The following is a 19700-nucleotide window of genomic DNA, read 5'->3' on the forward strand; positions in this document are numbered from 1 at the left end:
TATTTGGCCAATAAGGGCATAATCTTGTCTCAGATGCTTTTTGATGATGTTCAAACACATAGATGTAATAATGTCGCTTTAATTGCTCTGTGAACAATTTAGATTAATTTACTCACTTTGAAAGGATCCAGAAATGATGTAAGTAGCAAGAGTAGACAAAAAGGAATTTTGTCCTCACTGGCGAGCTTTCCTTTGGGAGTCAATGGAAGAGAAGTTGAAAATGACAAATGACTAATGATCTTTTAATTAAGATTGATTTGGAGTATTCTAAGAATTTTGAAGCTTTGAGACATAAGGAGGATTTCTACAAAACCTCACTAACTTCAACTCTCCAAAACTGTGGTAATTCCAAACAACAGAAGTAATAATCTTGTAGAGTTTCCTTAACTATAAATAGGTCCCCAGGAATCTGGATGAGTTGATTAGAACAGTTTTATTGGTGTAGTGGTTAAGAACATTGTATTTGGAATCAGATGCCATAGATTTCAATCCAAGCTATACTATGTGCTATTTGTTTGACATAAAAGTAAATCCTTTTACCTTTATAGGTCTCAGTTTCCTCATCTGTAAAATTAGGGGCTTGGACTAGACAGCTTCTGAAGTACTTCATAAAACTAAACCTGTGATCAAATAAGGTTACCTTTGCTAGTGTAGCATAAAGGGCACCCAACAAAGTCAAAAAAGACTGGTATAAGGACCCTTTGTATTAAATTCATTAGTTGTGTGAATGGGGCAGAGTTGCTTGACTATTCTGTGGCAGAAGAATAAATATAGTTTCTATTTGCATATCACTTACTTTAAAAGATTGTTAACAGCAGTCAAAGCATATAGCACCAAGCCTGGACTCTGAAAGACCTAAGCTAAAATCTGGTCTCAGATACTTACTAGCTGTGTGACCCTGGGAAAGTCAGTTAATCCTGTTTGCCTCAGTTTCCTTATCTGCAAAATAGCTGAGAAGGAAACGGCAAGACACTCCAGTTATCTTTTCCAAGAAAAGAAAACTCAAGTGCAGCCATTAAGAATTGGACATGATTGACATGAACTGAACAACAAAAAGCTGTGAGGAGCCATGGAATGATAGCCATTTGGCAATGGACATGCTGCAGGAACCTTCCTTATATCATGGAAGAAGTAAGCTGCTTCCTTCCTAAAATAAAGCTGTGTGGTGCATCACACCAAATTCATAAGATGATAGAAAACTAAAGCTTTCTCTCTCTTTCTCTCTTTTTTTTTTGCCTCTAAATTGGATAATCTTCTGTCCCCAAATGTATCCAAGTTGCACAGAAAAAAAAAATTATTTACAAGTAAATGCTTATTTTCATTTTTTGGAAACCATTTGTTTAGATTTTTTTTTTTAACCTTTACAGTTACAATGTCAACACAGCTGTAGCATTAGAAACAATTTCATCTAGGATAATGGTTGGCTATTGTGACCCTAGAAATAAGACGAGTGAAGAACTCCAAGTTTTGATTGGAGAAATATTTTATCTTGTCACCATCATGACAGACTCATAAAAGTAGCAGTTCAAAAGGAACTTCAGGTATAATTATGATGATGAAAATTGTTATATGAGCAATAACATGCACATAAATTCAGTATAAAGATATAGTCATTGTTTAAACATGTAAACATATATACATATATGTTAACAGTGGAATATTAATTTTTATTGTTCTGTTTTATTGTTCTGAAAGTTTAAGCAACTCTGATGCATCCATAAAACTAATGAATTCAATACAAAGGGCCTTTTCCAATCTCTCTTGATTTTGTCTGGTGCCCTTTATACTATAGTAGCATAGGTAATATTACTTCATTATAAGTTTAGTGATATGAGGTCCCTTAGAGGTCATCTAGACCATTTTATAGATGAGAAAACAGGATTTATCTTATATAACAAATAGCAGTAGTCTAGTTTGGATTCATGTATGGTCTTTATTTGACTCCAAATACAATGTTCTTACCACTATACCATTAAAATATAGCTCTAGTTAACACAGCCAGATTCCTCACAGTTATGAAAATTTTACAAGGAAACTCTACTTCTGTTGTTTGGAATTATCACAGTTTTGGAGAGTTGAAATCAGTAGGGTTTTGTAAAAAATCTTCCTTAGGTCTTAAAACTTCAGGATTCCTAGAGTGCCCCAAATCAATCTTAATTAAAATATCATTAGTCACTTGCTCTTTTTGACTTCTCTTCTTACTGACTCCCAAAGAAAAGCCCTTTGCTCTGTAGCAAGGAGATTGGAGAAAATGTGATATGTGAATAATTTGAAGTAACTAGAGGTGTTTATCTTGGAGACATGAATACTGGAGTGGGAGGAGAGGAAAGTCATGATAGCTATTTTAAAGTATTTGAAGGAATGAAGCATGAAAGAGGGATTACACTAATTCTGCTCAATGAACCAGAGAAGGCTAGAACTAGGAGCAATGGGTACTTGTTTCAAAGACATTAATATAAACAAATGTTACGGTCAACTTCCTAACAATTAGAGTTACTCCCAAAAGGGAGTAATGGGCTTCCCCTTCACTGACAGTCTGATCATTCTCCAGAGTACCATGTTGCAATGAGATACAATTTATGAGATAATGTGTGAATGTACTTAGCAAATTATAAAGTGTATATGTTAATTAATTATTATTGATAATGATAATTAAGGATTCTTAGGAAAGCATTAGACCTGATGACTATTGATGACTTTTCCAATGATGAGATTCTATTATTCAATGAGAATTTTCCCTATTTTGTTTTTTGAGGAAAGCAAGAAGGGAGTAGAGGGGGCAAGATGAAAAAGAAATACAAAGCAATAATCAGTTTCTCTCTAGAATCATACTAGCTTCCTTTGGGGATAAAGGAGTTCTCTGAATAAAGAAGTTCTGAAAATAAAGCATTTTTTCTTAGTTGGGAATGGGAGTGGGTAGATAAAGAACATAAACTATTAAAGGAGAGAATGTGATAGTTCAGTATAAATTTCATAACATTTATTATCTACTAGGTACAGAGTTCATTCCCCCAACTAAAAATAGTTTTCATCCACTCTGTTTATATCTTGTATTTGTATATAGGTATATATTCCATGAGGGAAAATAATATACCTACACACATACACATGCAATGCATAACTTGCCAGAACTGTTTTCCTTTTGTTGCTGTAATTTCTAGAACCAAGTACATAGTTGGTGCATAATAAATGTTTAATACTAAATTGGACATTATTAGAAGTTCTTTCTTCTAGGGCTAAGCAGAATAAGTTTAATCCCTTTTCTACATAATAGCTTTTTAAAAATTAAAAGACAATTACAATGATCACATCACTTAGTCTCCTCTTCTCCAAGCTAAAAATTCCCAGCTCCTTTAAATGATCCCCGTGTTTTTCAAGATTCTTCATTATTGTAGTTAGTCTCATTTGAATACTTTCTAGCTTGTCTATATCTTTTCCAAAATGAAACAGTACTTCAGTTGTGCTCTAACCAGGGCAGCATACCGTAAAGTATTCTATATTCTGGACATTATACCTCACTGACTAGTATTAAGAGAATTAGAGTACTTTTGGTCCCCATGTTGACTAAATAATCATAATTTTATATGCAATTAGATAAAGTCCTTAGATCAATTTTTTTTTTTGCTTGAACTGTTTAGCCACCTTTTTCCCATCTTATACTTGTAAATTTGCTTTGTTTTTGAACCTAAGTGGAATACTTTATACCGTTTCTATTTAAATTACATCAAATGATATTTGGTCCATTATTTTAACCTACTGAAATATCTTTGGCTACCTTACTTTGTTATCTATTGTTGACTATATCTACTATGTGTACACACATACATAATATATTATGGACAATATAATATATTGTGGACATAATATATATGGAATTTATTCCTTTATTCAAGACATTGATTAAAAATATTATTGGTATTGGTACAGGGCCAAGGACAAATTCTTGGGATATTTTTAATGTTGTTAATTTATTGAGATCTTAAATATTCCCCAATTTCTTTTCCAATGCCAAAAAAACTTTTAAACAAATTTAAATTGCTAGCTAGTTTTAAATTTTTTATTTTATTTTTGACTTATGGAATAAAATAAGCATTTCCATTAAATAGCATAATTAAAAGATAATTGTACATGAAACTTTATTCATAATATAAAATTTATATGCTATAATTACTAATATAATACTGCAAATATAAATCTGTAACTTGAGTACTCAAACTTTGATGCTTAATGAAATTTTCAATACTGACTCAATAAGGGTTCTCAGTGAACAGTAAGATTTTCTTTATTTGTTCTAAATGATCTTGAGTAAAGCCTCTGAGAGGAAAACATAAATGTGGGTGTATATGTATGTGTATGTGTATATATATGAGAAAGAGCAGATCATGATCTGCTATTATCTATTTATATGATTTTCTTTTAAGAGCAAATAGTACCTTGGATGTAGAAGTAGAAGTTAAATTCCATGATGTGTTTTGTTATAATAGCTTTAAATTATTTTGTATAACTTAAAAAACCAATTCTAATCCATTTTTTAAAACCTCCCTATGAAAGACCCTTAGGATAGATCAGTAATTAATGGGTGTAGCAAAAAAGATTAGCAAAAGATGCAGAAAACATAAGAGAACAGAAAGACACCAATGATGGAGGTAGGAAAGTTTCTAAAAAGGGGGGCTGATAGTATCAAAAATAATGGAAATATCAACAGTGACAACTGAGAACTTACTAAAATTCCACTTGCATTATGTAGCTCTCCTGTTCAAAAACCCTCAATGGCTTCCCACTGCTTAGCTTGGCTAAACAAACCTTTTGCAAATCTAGCCTTCCTTTCTGAACTTAACCCCTAATTCTGGGACCATCTCTGGTCATTCTGACATATGTCTTGCCACTGGACCCAGATGGCTCTGGAGGAAAGAGTGAGGTTAATGACTTTGTACCACTCTGCCTCCCTTAAATCCAATTCACTTGCAAGTCATCACATCACCCTCCTGATGTCATACTTATTGCCAAATTTGTATCTTTATTTTCATCCTTCTGCATCCTGGGAATTATTTTTTAATCTCTCCTCTTCTTCCAATCAAATTCTCTCCATCCTCCAAGACCAACTTCCTTTAGGAAGCCTTCCCTAATCTTCCCTAATACTTAATGAGCTTCACTTACAAAAAAAATTTCTTAGCATGCTTATCTGAGTCATTCATTTTGACTTTGATTCATCCATTTTCTTATATTGTTACTTAAATTCTTCATGTGTATGTCTTAAGTTTCTGACTAGATTTTTCAGCTCTCTGAAGAGGAATATTGTGCCTTATATGTACAATTTGCTATTTCTCTAAGGTCCCAATGAACATTGGAAAACAAGAATTTACAAAAACACTATTAGATTTATTTAACCTTAAAGAAATCAGGGTTAAACTTATAGTTCAGTAGTCTCAAACTTTTTGATCTTAGGACTTCTTTTATTCAAAATCATTGAGTGCCCATTAAAATTATTTGTATATGTATTTTATATACATGGATATTTACTATATCAGAAATGAAAACACTGCATGATTTATGACCTCCCAGACTCCTTGAAAGGATGTTGGGGAGCTGCCATACTTTGAGAACTACTGTAACAGACAATAAGCATAAGGGCACAAGTTCTGTTGGTACTTGGCATTTTAGATTCTCTTGTGATCATTTTCATTCTTGAGTTAATAAAGTCTTGCAATTATTAGCCTCTTAATTGTGCAAGCACTTGATGTATTTACACTGCTAGGAATTATGACTGGGATTCTGGAAATGTCAAACAGTTGGGACATTTCATTGGTGTGGGCTCTGGGAGAAGTCATTTGGTGATTTTAGAATATTGTCCAATCCATCAGGATGTTCTTGGAATCTACAAAATTTCACCTTCAGGATTTATGGACACAATTTAAGGCCCTTTCCTGTTCAAAGGCAACAGAGTCTGAGAGAAGTTGCCACTCTGAACTTAAATCAAGTGTATTTAAGCATGGCTCTATTTCAAGTTACTGCTCATTCCTGGAATTGTTCCATCCCAGCTCAAATCTCCGTGGCCTCAATTTTGGCTCGTTTCTCTACACAGAGAGAAGGTTTACATCTGCATCGCAAATAAGAAGGCGCCTTTTGATTCCACGTCCTCGGATCTGATTAATTCTGTATAATTACATTATAGAGCTGTTGAAGAGCCTGAGCCAGGAGTAAAGTCTGCTTTCAATCTCTATGTCTTCTCCCAGCCTTAGAAACCAAACACTGCACCTACCACACAGCATGAAGGCATGGTCAGACCACCTCTGATCCAAGACACAGGTCACCTGTGACACGTCAACACTGCTCACTCTGAACAACTTCTCAGAGTGGCTGATGCATAATTCATGTTTCCTTAAAGTGGCTTATGTAGGTTCCAATTGCTGACTTTCGGAGACTGTTTCTGATATGTTGTATGGAAGAGTCTAAGTACCTGACACCCTCAAAGAGGAGACTGCATTCTAGTATAAATCACCATTTGGTTCAGCTAGCTCTTCCTTATCCTGTGAAATCCTTTCAGTCTAAACTTCATTTAAAAGAATATGCACATTGGCTAGTGTGTTTTCCTCTGAATTCTTGTAGAAACCACCAAAGAAAACATGCAGCAATCATTCCCAATCCCTTACTCTCTCTTCATTTCTTTTATTTTTTCCTGGTTATATTTTCCACCAAAGGAAGTTATCTACCAAGTTAGCGCTGTCTTTTGGGAAGAGGATAGTTGCTTAAATATTTTGAATCTATCATTGATAAAAATCTTGGATACTTTAAAGTGCTCCTCAATTAGGGTTGCTGACAATACTATATTCCTATTCTTGTCCTTAGAGCACAGAGAGCAGGCTCCAGTACTCTTGGCTAGCTTGCCTCCATTCATGTGATCTATGTTTTAATTAAATTCAACTGATATGCTTCATCCTCAATTCTCATTCTGTCTTTTCCTGTCTTTGTCCTTTTGTTTGCAATGTTCTACATGATTACTATGGCTTGTTCCTCCACTCCTACCCATTCTCTTTCCCCCTTCTGTCTCTCTCTGCTGACAGAGTTGGGTCTTCATGAACCAACACAGAAACCAAGTCTCTTATGAAAATTTCCTTAACAGGTGAAAATAATCTCCTCCTCTCCTTCGCATCCATCTTAGTCTTCCTTACAACACAATTATTTGTGCATGTATTTTTCTTTCCTAGGCTCTAGGAGAGTAGGGATGGTGTTCTTTATTTGCCAAACTCCACTGAATATAATAGGTACTTAAAAATGTTTGCCAAATGAAACACTAAAAGGTATTTTCCCCTAATGAGTACTTTCTCCTCAAAAGTCATAGATGGCTTAGATGCTTAACAAATACTTATTAAATTGACCCAAATGAAAAGTGTTACATAGATTATGATTGGGGTTTGGAAGCCAGGTCAGAGGCATATCAGTTCTGAAATATTTAGTCAGGAGGTTTAAATCAGAGTTTAAATCATTGAACAACTGTGTAATTGTAGGCAAGTCACTTAAATATTAAGTTTTTTCATCAAATGGGAGAATATACTAGATCATGTTTAAAGTCTCTTGCAGTTCTAAATTTTATTCCATTCTTATCAAGCCAGAAAGTTCTCATTTTCAATGTCAGAGAATCACATGAGAATCTATCTCATTAAATTCAGAGAGCTGATTAGAGAGGTTAATCATCAGGGGATAATTTTTTATGGCCGCAGCATTTTATGAAATAATTTACCAAGATGTAGAGGGATTGCCATCTTCAATGGTAGAAGAAAATAATTTTTTGAAGTATTTCCCAAACTTGTATGACAAGGGAAACATAGAGGTTTGTTAATCTTGTTATAAAAAACAAAGAAGAGGAATCCTGGCAAATGGAGAGAGAGCCCATCCATCCCTAATGTAAATAAATGTTGGCTGTGGGACTTTGGGCAAATGCTACTTAATTTTTCAAGGTTTTCAGGCAACTCTTCAAGATTATATAAATTCTGGAACAGTTAAGAATAGACATTGGTGAAGGGATTTTTCTCCCCTAGATCTCATTTTGCAATGAAATCACATTTGGCCAAAAAATGGGAAAAAAAGATCCATTCAAAATAAAATTAAAGTATAAAGATCTAGTATATTGTTATTCAAAGTGCTTTAAATGGAATTCCCAAACTGAACTACCACAAGCAAAGTATAGGAGGCCATGTGATAACTTTATTCTTTATTCACTTAACTTTTCAATAAAACAGAAAACCTAAAGACAGAGAAGAATTGCTAAAGGGACCATCAAAGAATGAAAGGAACATCAGGCTTATTCTTAGTGCTGTAGTATTATATATAGTATGTTTATGTCATCCTGCCTTGTGATTTGCTCTCCATTCAAGGTTAATTTCCAATAAAAGGGCAAGGTTGTTCACCTAAAGGCAGGAAAGACTGTGATAATATGAGGGTACAGTGATTGTTGATAGTCTATGCCTTATCCTGACCTTGGCAAGCCAGAGGGGATAAGAGCAATGCAATTCTCAGAAATGAAAAGATACAGCATGAAGCTAGTCTTTTCAATGTCACCCAAACTCCTCCTCCTTGATATCATTTTCTACCTCAAAGCCTATGTTACCTTGGGTGATTATCTGACTCAGGCCTCCCTTTTTCTTAGTATTGTTCCCTCAGCTCCTCACCTCCTCTTCAAATGTTAGCCTTCTTCAAATTCAAAAGTTTCTTTTTAATTCTATCTTTACTTTCTGCTTTCCAAGTTTCCTCTCCCTATCTTGCAAGATCTTCAGCTGGTTTAGATAGAGTTAGACTGAACTCCAAAGCCTCTTTCCCTTTCTAACACAACTTGGACCTTTAGAAAATTCCCAGCTGGGACCATTTTGGTAGCTTCCCTCCCACTTTGGCATAAGTTCCTTTGGAAGTATTTTCTATTTGCCTGAATGAAAGGCACACTAGCTTCTGTAAGGTGACTTGATTCCAAGTCTCTGTTATCATGGTGGTTCTGAAATGGTCTAAGTTTACTTAGAATCTTCACATTTATAATGTTTTCCTGCCTGTAGCATTTATTTTAAAAATCCAAACACATGCATTCTTTCCAATATTTTCCTGAGCTATCTGGAAAACTTTAAAGGGGGGTGGGATAGGAAGGGGGAGCTTCAATTAGGGGCATGTTCAGAGACAATTTGGAAAATTTTCAATTTAAATGAAAAACTGATTTAAGATTATTATCTCAGGCATTTTTATTCAACAAGTAATTGAGTCATAGAGCATTAAAATAGCAAGGCATGGGTTGGAATGCATCTTAGAGGTCATCTTAGCCAATTTCTTATGCAGGAATAACCTTTAAAAAATCCTCCACATGGGGTTATCCAAAGGAACTTATTAGAAGGACACAGCATGCACACAAATTTCAAGGAAAAGGTGAGTATAAAACTAATGTGGGGAGATGGGGGGTACTATTAGATGATCCCTAAAGTCCTTTTCAATGCTAAATTAGTGATCAAGGTACCAAACCTTTCCATGATCATCCCCTACTAGGTGTAATCCTTTTCTCTTAATTCTCAAAACCTTTTGCTTATACTTTTTTTACACTTATCATACTTCCTTTGTATAACAATTTTTATGTATGTCATAATTTACCTACCATGTTATAAGGAGGAAGCCCTTGTCTGGAAATAATAAAACATTTGCTTAACTGAACTGAATTAATAGACTTACAGGTTTTTGTTTTCTGTATTTTGAAATGAATGATGTGTATATCTAGTATATGATAGAACATACTATTTTGTTAGTTTTTATTGATTTTAAGGAAGTATCTGATTCTGTAGTACAAAATGCAATGCTGAAAGTTCCCTTCACGATAATACAAGTTCTATGACCAATAGGAATATAGAGGTAACCTTGTTCAATATTCTGGTCATATTTACATAAAGCATGGTTTCCTCTGGATGATAAAGTTTTCCAAATATTCCTAGTTGCAGATAGCATTATACTAATTAAACCGAATCCTAAAACATTATAAAATTGTTCTAATCATCCACATTTTTCATTCAATTAAGTGGTTGACAAAATACACATTATTCAGATATGACATAGAATGTCAATAAAAATGGTTATGTTTTTGAGCATCTAAACTGGACCCAGGAAAAAGGAGGAGCAAAAGTTTGAGCTTAGACTTAAGAAACCACAAAGAACTTTTACTTATAAATTGCTAACTATTGCAGAAACATATTTCTTTAAAACCAATATTTTCTTGGTGATGTTATATGGCTATAAAACATGAAAAACTATGAGCTCAGAAAAATTACGATAAAAAACATAATCAGAGGTTAATAGAAAGCTATGTAGTGGGCATAAATATCAATCAGTTAGCTACCATTTGTTACCAATGATAGTTTATATTCAAGAAATGACATAAAAACATTATCAAGGCTACACATGACCAGGAAGGGCAGGGGCAGGGTATATATTGAGAATGAGATATAACAGATGACTAGAGTAGTACATTAATACACTTGAGATATGAAAAGAACGAGAGGAAGGTCTCTGGTGCATTAAATTAGCTAGACCTTCCATGGGATGTTTATGGAAAGAGGTACAAAAATCGTATAGGACAAGAAGATGTGGAAAAATTGTGATAAAGACTCAAGTGGAGAGAGTACTCATAATAATAGCATCATGGACTCTCTAAATGTTACAGAAGAAATGACCTATCCATTTTTTTTTTGGCAATGTATTGAATAAATGGAACTAAGTTGCAAAACATTTCTTGTTTACAGAATACCTGTATGTAACTCTTTTACATTTCCTAATGTGGAAACCGTATTTATAATTTACAACTTTGAGACTATTTTGGGGGATTGGTAGAGGCTGTGTGAGACAGGTTAAATAACAACATATGAGTTCAAGAGGTTTGGAGATCCATTTTGGATATTTGGATAGGCACTCCGGAGTTCATAGGATGCTTATCTGAATTCTTCAAATCTCTGACGTCAAGAGAATAGTCTAGAAATCTCATGATTGCAGTCTCTCTTGTGATCTTTTCTGGTATTTCCTGTTTCCTGTTAGGCCAAATATACTACAGGAAGGGGTTATTTCGTGGTATTTCACCATTGCTGTTTCTGCTAATGCTTGGAACTCACAGATGCAGGGGAGCATGAAAATGAAAATAATTAGAAATAACACCACCACCACTGAAGATATCCATGCCATGGATGGTCATTGACATTTCTTTTTAAACATTTCAAAAGTTTCTGTAATGGTTCATCATAGCATTTATGTTTAATGGAACAAAGTTGACTATTCATTAAGAAGAGAGAGAGAAGAGATGACCAATTGAATTTTAATTCCTAAAATACTGTCTTATTTGGGTGATGTAAAACAAATGAGCAGTGGTACTCATTGGGAGAAAGGGTTCAAATCTGGCAAAGGGATTTGGTGGAGAGTGGGGAGTGAGGAAGGAAGAATTGTAAAGGATGTAATTTCCCCATAGTGCTTTAATCACTTTTATTCCAGCAGAAACTAAAAACAAGACAGAAAAGGGATCTGCAGATTCCCAGTGGAGATATCATGTGAGTTTGTATCTTAAGTGGGTTTGGTTTGTCAAATCTAGCCTAAAGAGTTGCCAGTTCTGCCACTTACTTCCTAAGCCAAGTTATGACAAACCCTCCATTTGCAAAGAAATCCAAAGAACTCAAAGGTTTCAGTAGCACAGTGACAAGTGAAAGCATGTCAATTCTCATTCACTAATTCCTTTCTGTACATTCTTGTTGCCCCACATCCCACTTTACCCAGAAATTATCACAATGGAAAGAACATCAATCAGCATTGTAGTTGAATGAGCCTCCTATTAATACCCACTATTTATTATATTTACCTGGTCTAGAGTTTCCCTGAGTCACAAATTCATTCAAAATGTCTGCTATATGCCAGGAATTGTGCTAAGCTCACAGTTATAAAAAAATGCTAATGCTGGGAAGGACCTTTTAGATCATCCAGCCAAGTGTATCACAGGAATCAGAGATAAGAAAAACCTTAGATATCATCTAACTTAATCCATTTTGTCAATGGGGGAATTCAGATTTATCCACATAGAGCTGCATTAGAACCCAAGTCCTCTCACTTAAAATCTATCATTATTTCTCCTTCATGACATCCATTTTCCTTATTTTACAGAGATAGACCCCATGGTTCAGCTGAAATGATTTTGTACAAGGCTATCTAACCTTTTAAGGCAGAATAGAAAACAATTATTATAGTTAAAGTTTAACTTCTCTTATACACATAATCAAAATCATTAGAGACTTGTTAAATACATAAGGAAATAAGATGTCAGATCTAAGAAAGAATTCAGGACTATTTTCGGGCACCTATATGAACAAAACAAAAATTTCCATATATCATAGCACTCATATATTTAGATAAATAACTATATCTATTGATATCATATATCCAACTATCATTTATCTACTTATCTATCTACCTGCCTGTTAGTATAACTCTAATTATCTCATTCCTTTCTCAAAAAACATTCATGGCTCCTTATTTTCACTGTTTTCTTTTTGTGTGAGAGGCATTTTGTATGAGGCTCAAGGTCACATAGCTAAGTGTTTGGGGCTGGATTTGGTCCTCCTGACTTTAAGAATCAGTACTCGATCAACTGTGCCATCTAGATGCCCCCCATTTTCTTTAGAAAAATTTTTAATTTAGTCTTTTGAAACATTCAAACCTTTCCCAATATGACCTCCTTTTCAAGACTTTTCTCTAATTCTTCTACAGATATGTACTATCAAATTGGATAACTTATCATTTCTTGAACACATCCCTTGCTTTCTTGCCTTTTCATTTCAGCTTAAATTGTTCCTTCTGGCTACAATAAAACAATCAAAATCTATAGCTGACCATATATATTTATATTTACATATATCTTTACATAGTATTTTAAGTTTGCAAATCACTTTACTTACATTATCTCATTTGGTTCTCACAACAACCCTATTGAAGAACTACAGCCATTATTATTTTCACTTCACAGAACAAACTGATACTTGGAGGGATTATGATTTGCCTATATTATCACATAACTCAAAGTATCAGAAGTAGGATTTCAAGATAGGTCTTTCCTCACTCCATAGTCAATATTCTTTCTATTACACATCTTGCTTTTCAGTAAAGGACATTTTTGCTTCAACTTTACTGAAATACTACTTATAATATAGGACTCAGAACACATGAAACTTCATGCAGCCTTTCCAATTTCTCCCAAAGGGTTGTGATTGCCCTCTCTCTTCTGTTATCACATCTTATTATGTACTGTAGTTCTTTATGTACCTGTCTTCTCTCTTCTGCTCAATGTTAAATTCTGCAAGAGTATGGACTGCATACTAATCTTTCTATCATCTTAATAACTTAGTACACTTGCCTTACATGTGGTAGGTTCTGGACAAATAGTTTCTAAATTGAATTGAGTTGCAATCTTTCCTTGTAGATTGAAAAAAAAACATGATGCTTGTAACAGGAGATTTAAAAATGACTGTTTTTATTAAGATCTTTAAAATCAACCAAGAATAGAAGTAGTATAATTCAGTAGAAAGGGCATAGGATCAAAAGAGCTATATTCAAATCCTGTCTCTGATATGACTTGAACAATCTTGGGCAACATTTTTCTAAGGTCTAAAATGAAATGGTTGAATTAGTCTTTAAGAGTAGATTTATGATTTTACTACCATAACATGAAATTTTTTTTTAATGAAACCAAATAAATGGCAAATTAGATAAAGTTCCACAGGAACAATAATATTGCTTTGAATGTGATTTAGAGTAGCAGACCAGTTTTAGTATCTGACAACCTGGGGAGCTACAAGCCAAGGATTGTTTTTATAAAGTTTGTTGTTGTTCAATCATATCTGACTCTCTGGTAAAGACACTGGAGTGGTTTGCCATTTCCTTCTTCAACTCATTTTATAGAGGAGGCAAATAGAGTTAGGTCATTTGCCCTGGATCACACAGGGAAGTCCCTAAGGCCAAATTTGAACTCAGAAAAATACATCTTCCTGATATTCTGTCTACTGCACCATCTAGTTGACCTTTTATAAAGTTAGAGAAAGTTAATCTTTGAGTATAAGATACCTATAAATAGAAGCTCCCAATACTGCAAAGAATATCTGTTTAAACATTCTAAATTGTTTCCAATTATTTTGAGAAGTTTTGTGGAATTTTCAAAAACAAAATAAAACCCCCTTCAAAACAAAATTAATTTTGTATGAAAATCTCTGAACATATTATCAAATGCTTTTAAACAAGGGGAAAAGGACTATTGTACAATTGAACAAAGAAGAGGGCATCATAAGTCAAGAGGTGGGGAATTATTTTTTAAATTAAAATCTGATGAATTAATAATCTCTAAATTCATGAGACTAATCAAAATGACAAAGAATTTTAGTTTCCTATCATGTCTTACCAGGTAAAGTTGTAAAAGGACCTTTGGATTTGGAGTCAGAATCCCTGGGTTGTAATAAAAACACATAGGGGCTCTGTTCTTTGCTAAAGAGCACCTTGCTCAGGTCATTTACCTCCTTTGATAATGAACTTCAATAAAATGAAAGAGTTAGTCTAGATGGTTTCTCCAACATCCCTTTCAGTGCTAAATGAACTATTTAAGTCTGGATTGGAAAGTATGAAGAATAGACTTGAATTTATATTAGGTTTGACATATACTGGCATAGGAAACAGTTTCAAGAGAAAGGTTAATTTTTTAAAAAGAATATGGGGCAGGAAAGGAGACAGTGATGGGGGAGGGGGAGCAAAGATTTCAATCATCATAGAAGATTGCAAAATAGATTTCTGAGGAGGTTGGAACAATTGCAACATTTAGCTCCTATAATTTCCTCATCCCTCATTCTCTTGAGCATCTGCGTGTGGAAGAGAAAAAGGAAAACTTTTTGGAAATAGCCAATGAAAACATTTACACATTGGCAACAAGGAAATACATCAGATCCCCAAATACTCCTTGAGCACAATGTATTGTGTGATTAGGAATATAGTTCAAGATAAGCAGGTTCCTAGAACATAAAAATTTCAGCATTCATTGTAAAACATGCCAGACTGCAAGTGCCTCACCCCTTGCCAAATATCCTGCTTCATTTACTATAATCACTGCCGAACTTTTTAGGAAGACACTTCAGGGATGGCTACTGAAAAATTGGTGTGAGTTTTTGGGGAGGACAGAAGAGAAGTAATATGATTTGGGTGCAGAATATATTGGGAGAGAGGTGTTAGCCACAGCAATTGTTTCTATTTCCCTGTTTGTATTTCTGATTGTTTCCCACGGGCTTCCATTTGATTTCTTCACGGTAATCTCATCTCACTCTTTCCTTTTTTACTGTATTTATAGATCCTTCTATTTTCCCCCTCCCCTCCCCCTGCCCCACATCATTCCCCTGAAGTGGTTTTGCTTTGTCCCTTGGAATAGTTTTGGCTAAAGCTTCCTAAATTGATATGGTTGCATCTGTCAGATTCTTCAGAAGTGGAATTAAGACTCTTATCAAAGTATGGATTTGAGTGACAGCCGAACAAAAGAGAGAATGAGAGAAAAAAGAGAAGCTTGTATTTCTGGACTCTGCAATGTGGACAATCCATCTAGAAGAGGTATGTGATGTTAGGTACCATGCATCTTTCTTGAATAGTCACTACCAAATACATCATGCTTCCATGCAGTTTTCATCTCAGCCCTCTTTCCCTTTAAAATCAGAACCTCTATTCTAGGCTCTTCTTTTGTAGAATGGGGCACATTTTTCTTTTCTTTTTTCTTTTCTTTTCCCTTATTATTTGCCTAAATATTTAAATTCAGTCCATTTTCTTCTCTTTCCTTGATGATTTAATACCCATTCCTAGCTATTCAACTTTTCATTTACCTTCTATCAAATTTATTAAAATGCCACATCAAAGACAGCTGCTGTTGCTTCTTATTCTTTTCTTAATCTCTCTCCCCACCTTCCCCTCTTAGAGGTCTGTCTCTTAACCCACGAGCTGACATCTCTAGTTTTCACTTTCAAGGTATTACCTGATCTTCCCTTCATCTTTGTCTACTGCCCTTTTCAGTTGCAGACTGGTCAGACTTTTTCAGTTCATTTATTTAGTAATGACATCCCTGTGACTCATTTGCTGTTCCTGGTAATCAGTGCATGTCTGAAATCTAACCCAAATTATAAATTGCTTGGAAGTAAGGGTCTTATCTGTAATCTATAAAGCACATGGAGTACTGTGCAAGGGGAGATAATTTTGAAAGAAGAGACTATATCAGTGATATGGGTTGAAATATTAGGAGAAGTTTGAAGAGAAATGGGAAATTTAAAGGTACAAAATGTAACTGATAGCCTCTTAGGGATCCTGAAGAAAAAAGTAGTCAATACTGAACAGAAATATATAAAAAGCAAGAAAAGGCTAAAGAGTTATTTTGAAATAACAGAAAAAAAAAGAAAATTTGCATTGCAAAAATAGGTGGATTTTAGTTTTTTTAAAACAAATTTAGAAAATATATTTTGAATTATGCTTATTATTTTTGATATTGTCATATATATTTATTTATTTTTGTGTTAAATGTTTGTCACCTTCTAAAAGTGTGAGATAAAATTCAGAATGGGTGGAAAGCAGTCCATGTTTTTAAGAGCAGGGATGAAGTATAAGATAAAATCTAAATTTTCCATCTTCTACATAATAAAGCATTTGATGTTTTCCCTTAAGGAGGCCAGTTAGAAGTAAAAGTCAATGTATTGCTAAACCTCTCAAGCAGCTTTGCAGAAAACTGTCTCCAGACAAATAGCAGAAGGAAGAAGTGGGAACAACATCCTCCATTCACTTCAACCCCCTAAAAGCTCATTTGTAGAACCAAGTAAACATACACATTTCTGCACTATATTTTGAAATCACATTAAGGCATTTCCAGACTGGCATCTGGAATAGGAGCTGCTTTTAAATATTTAGCCTTTGCAAAACATCAGAAGATGCAGAAATGGATGAATGCTTCTCCAGGAATTTGCTATTTTCTCCCCTCACATCCCTCCCATCCCAAATTACATGATTATGATTTGTAACTTCTTGGTATTTTTCAAGCATTATTTCAGTTTTGATAGGATTCTTTTTATTTACTAAATTTGTTTTCCCAAAGTTGTGTTATTGTTGTTTGCTGTAAAGACTAATTTTTACCTATCACCTGTAGCATTAAACAATTTTTCAATTGAAAGAAAAAATTAAAATTTGTTTCACAATTAACAGTTGACTAGAAAAGCTATTCAATAATACATTTAATGCCAAATTAGTCAGTGTTTTATTTGTTTTGATTTATTTGATCCATTTTATCGTCAGCCACATTTATTGCAAGGAAACTCTTGTGAGCAATTGCTACTAAAGAATGAACAGAAGAATTTTTCATGAATTAAGATTCTACTTTCACATCTACTGTTAAACCAATTTGTTCTTTGCTTTAAGTCAGAAGAGTTGCTTTTACTAAAACTATTAGAGCTCATAAGAAAATGAAAATGCATTTGAATTTCAGCAATTATCTGGGAACATTACATTTTGCATTTTTGTAGCAGTTATTCAGAATCCACTTACATTTCCTAAAACTGATACCCAGAATAAAGGTATAGGTATTATTTTAAATGAACAAATTCTTATTCTTCATAATAGAAGTTTAAATAGATTTTATGAATTTTCTAATTGTTCTTCCATAATAAGGTCATGATGTATTTGATCTCACCCTGCAAAATGTAACATCTTGGCAATTAAGGTTATCTGGCATACTTTTGACTTTTCTTCTATTTGAGATATAAAATCATAGGAGGATAGAGTTAGATTCATAAGGGGTCTTAGAGATCATGATAAACCTGAATTGGAGTATGCTACTTAAAGGATTCTCTTCTTTGATACTTTTTGTATATTCCTTATCCTTATCTTTCTCAAGGTCTGATTTTCAGGGCTGGGTAAAGAAAACATTCCTCATAGTTGCTTCCTCCTTGAAAGGAATAAGGAGTTAGAATGGCCAAGGAAGGATGTTAATGGAATCTTTTCCTTTCATGTTCTGGGATGTCAAGAGCTTCTAAAATGGAAATATTATATACAACTTAATAAATGAGTGAAATAAACTAGAAAATGTAGATCACAGCCACCCATATCTATATGACCAGAGCATTTGAAGTCATTGGGCTGAATTCTGAATATTGCTTATATAACCAGGAATGAACCCTGATCAGTACTATGGTCTTACATTTGCTGCTGATTGCAATCAGAGTCAAGTAGCATTTCTGAAATATCCATATACTTAAGAGACTATGCTTGATATTCAACAATATTTTAACTAACCAAGTCATGTACTACTCTCAGATGAAAAAAAATAGATGAATCACAAACATAAGGTTCAACATAAGGGAGACTGAGATATAATATCCTCCACAAGCCAAAGATTCTATGAACTTTCCATTTTGTTTTGATGGGCATGGGTGGGTAGGAGAAGAAATGACAGTGATAGAATTGGTGAATTTTGTTTCAGACTCAGACTGAACAAATTCAATAAACATCAACCACTTACAAAGTACAAAGCACCAGGAGGAGTGATGGGGACATGAAGATACAAATGAAAAAGTTCCTGACTTCAGGGAGCTTATATTCTGCTGGGAGGATACAATATCACACAGAAAAGTAAATATAAGGTAACCTTAGGAGGGAGAGACCACTTTGGGGGAAAGGAAGAGCAAGGTAAGATCAAGGGAAGTTAAGTTTCAGAAGAAGATGGTGTTGCCAAAGTACAAAATCAGTATAGGAAAGAAAGTGGAAGTAGCAAGATTGAAAGGAAAAGTAAGGGGGGATGATTAGGTACAGAGATCATATCAGTTATCTTCCTCTTGCTTCCATATAACTTAAAGTGTATCACGTGCATCACTCTTTGCCTTTGCCAAGCAGGTCACACTCCATTTACTTTGCAAGTAATAAAACAATCCTGGTATAGAGACTGGGTCTGTGATTTCATAGGCTGAGGAACTTCCAGGTGAGGAAATTCGCTCTCCCAATGCAGGTTGATATCTTCCCTGCAAATCTAGTGAGAAGTGGACGGTCACTTGAGTTGGATCACAATATGTGTCTGAGAAAGGACCTGAATTTAGAATGCTATTGTTGGGAATAACTCTATCCTACTAGGTTGCCTCAAAAACCAAGCAAATTATGGTTAAGACATAATGAAGTAAAATAAAAGTTAAAAACATAAATATTTCACCATGAGCCAGCATGGTAGGTAATGCCTAGTTAGAGATTTTTGTTGAGTTATGAATACTTGACTTGTGAATGTCCCATAGAGAGGAAGAGTCATTTCCATCTTCAACCCATTGAGACCACATTCAAAATCCTTCTCTCCCACAATCCCCTCCATAAAGTTGTTTTAAACTCATGGCTCCATCTGGTGGTTATGATGTTGGGAAACTATTTGGCAATGACTTCTCCATTACCTTTTTTCCCCCTATCATTAGAGAAAGACTATGTCATGACTCCACCTTTTCTTGGTCTTTCATAACTCACACCTCTCTTCTCCCTTGTGAAACTCCTTTCCTCTTTCCCTCTCCCTCAATCTTTTTGTTGCTCTCTCCCTCTTTCATAAGACACATACACTCACAAAACTTCTTCTTTCTTCCAACTCTTTCCCTATAGTCTCTGTGAGTAGGAAAATTTATTTT

At 34.3% G+C, this 19700-nt stretch overlaps 1 protein-coding gene and 1 long non-coding RNA gene across 5 annotated transcripts in view; one reads left to right on the forward strand and one right to left on the reverse strand.

The window, feature by feature from the left end:
- PDE7B (phosphodiesterase 7B) overlaps window positions 1-19700 on the reverse strand; it is a 427322-nt gene that overhangs the window by 145218 nt on the left and 262404 nt on the right. The window lies entirely within an intron of this gene.
- Window positions 15097-19700, forward strand: part of LOC141565940 (uncharacterized) — a 72753-nt gene continuing 68149 nt past the window's right edge. For all 3 annotated transcript variants that reach the window (XR_012489182.1, XR_012489183.1, XR_012489184.1), the window contains exons 1-2: window positions 15097-15186; window positions 15495-15627. This is a non-coding gene — a long non-coding RNA (uncharacterized LOC141565940). The remainder of the gene's footprint in view (window positions 15187-15494; window positions 15628-19700) is intronic.

This window comes from Sminthopsis crassicaudata, chromosome 4, assembly GCF_048593235.1.
Source record: "Sminthopsis crassicaudata isolate SCR6 chromosome 4, ASM4859323v1, whole genome shotgun sequence".
Classification (NCBI taxonomy): Eukaryota; Metazoa; Chordata; class Mammalia; order Dasyuromorphia; family Dasyuridae; genus Sminthopsis; species Sminthopsis crassicaudata.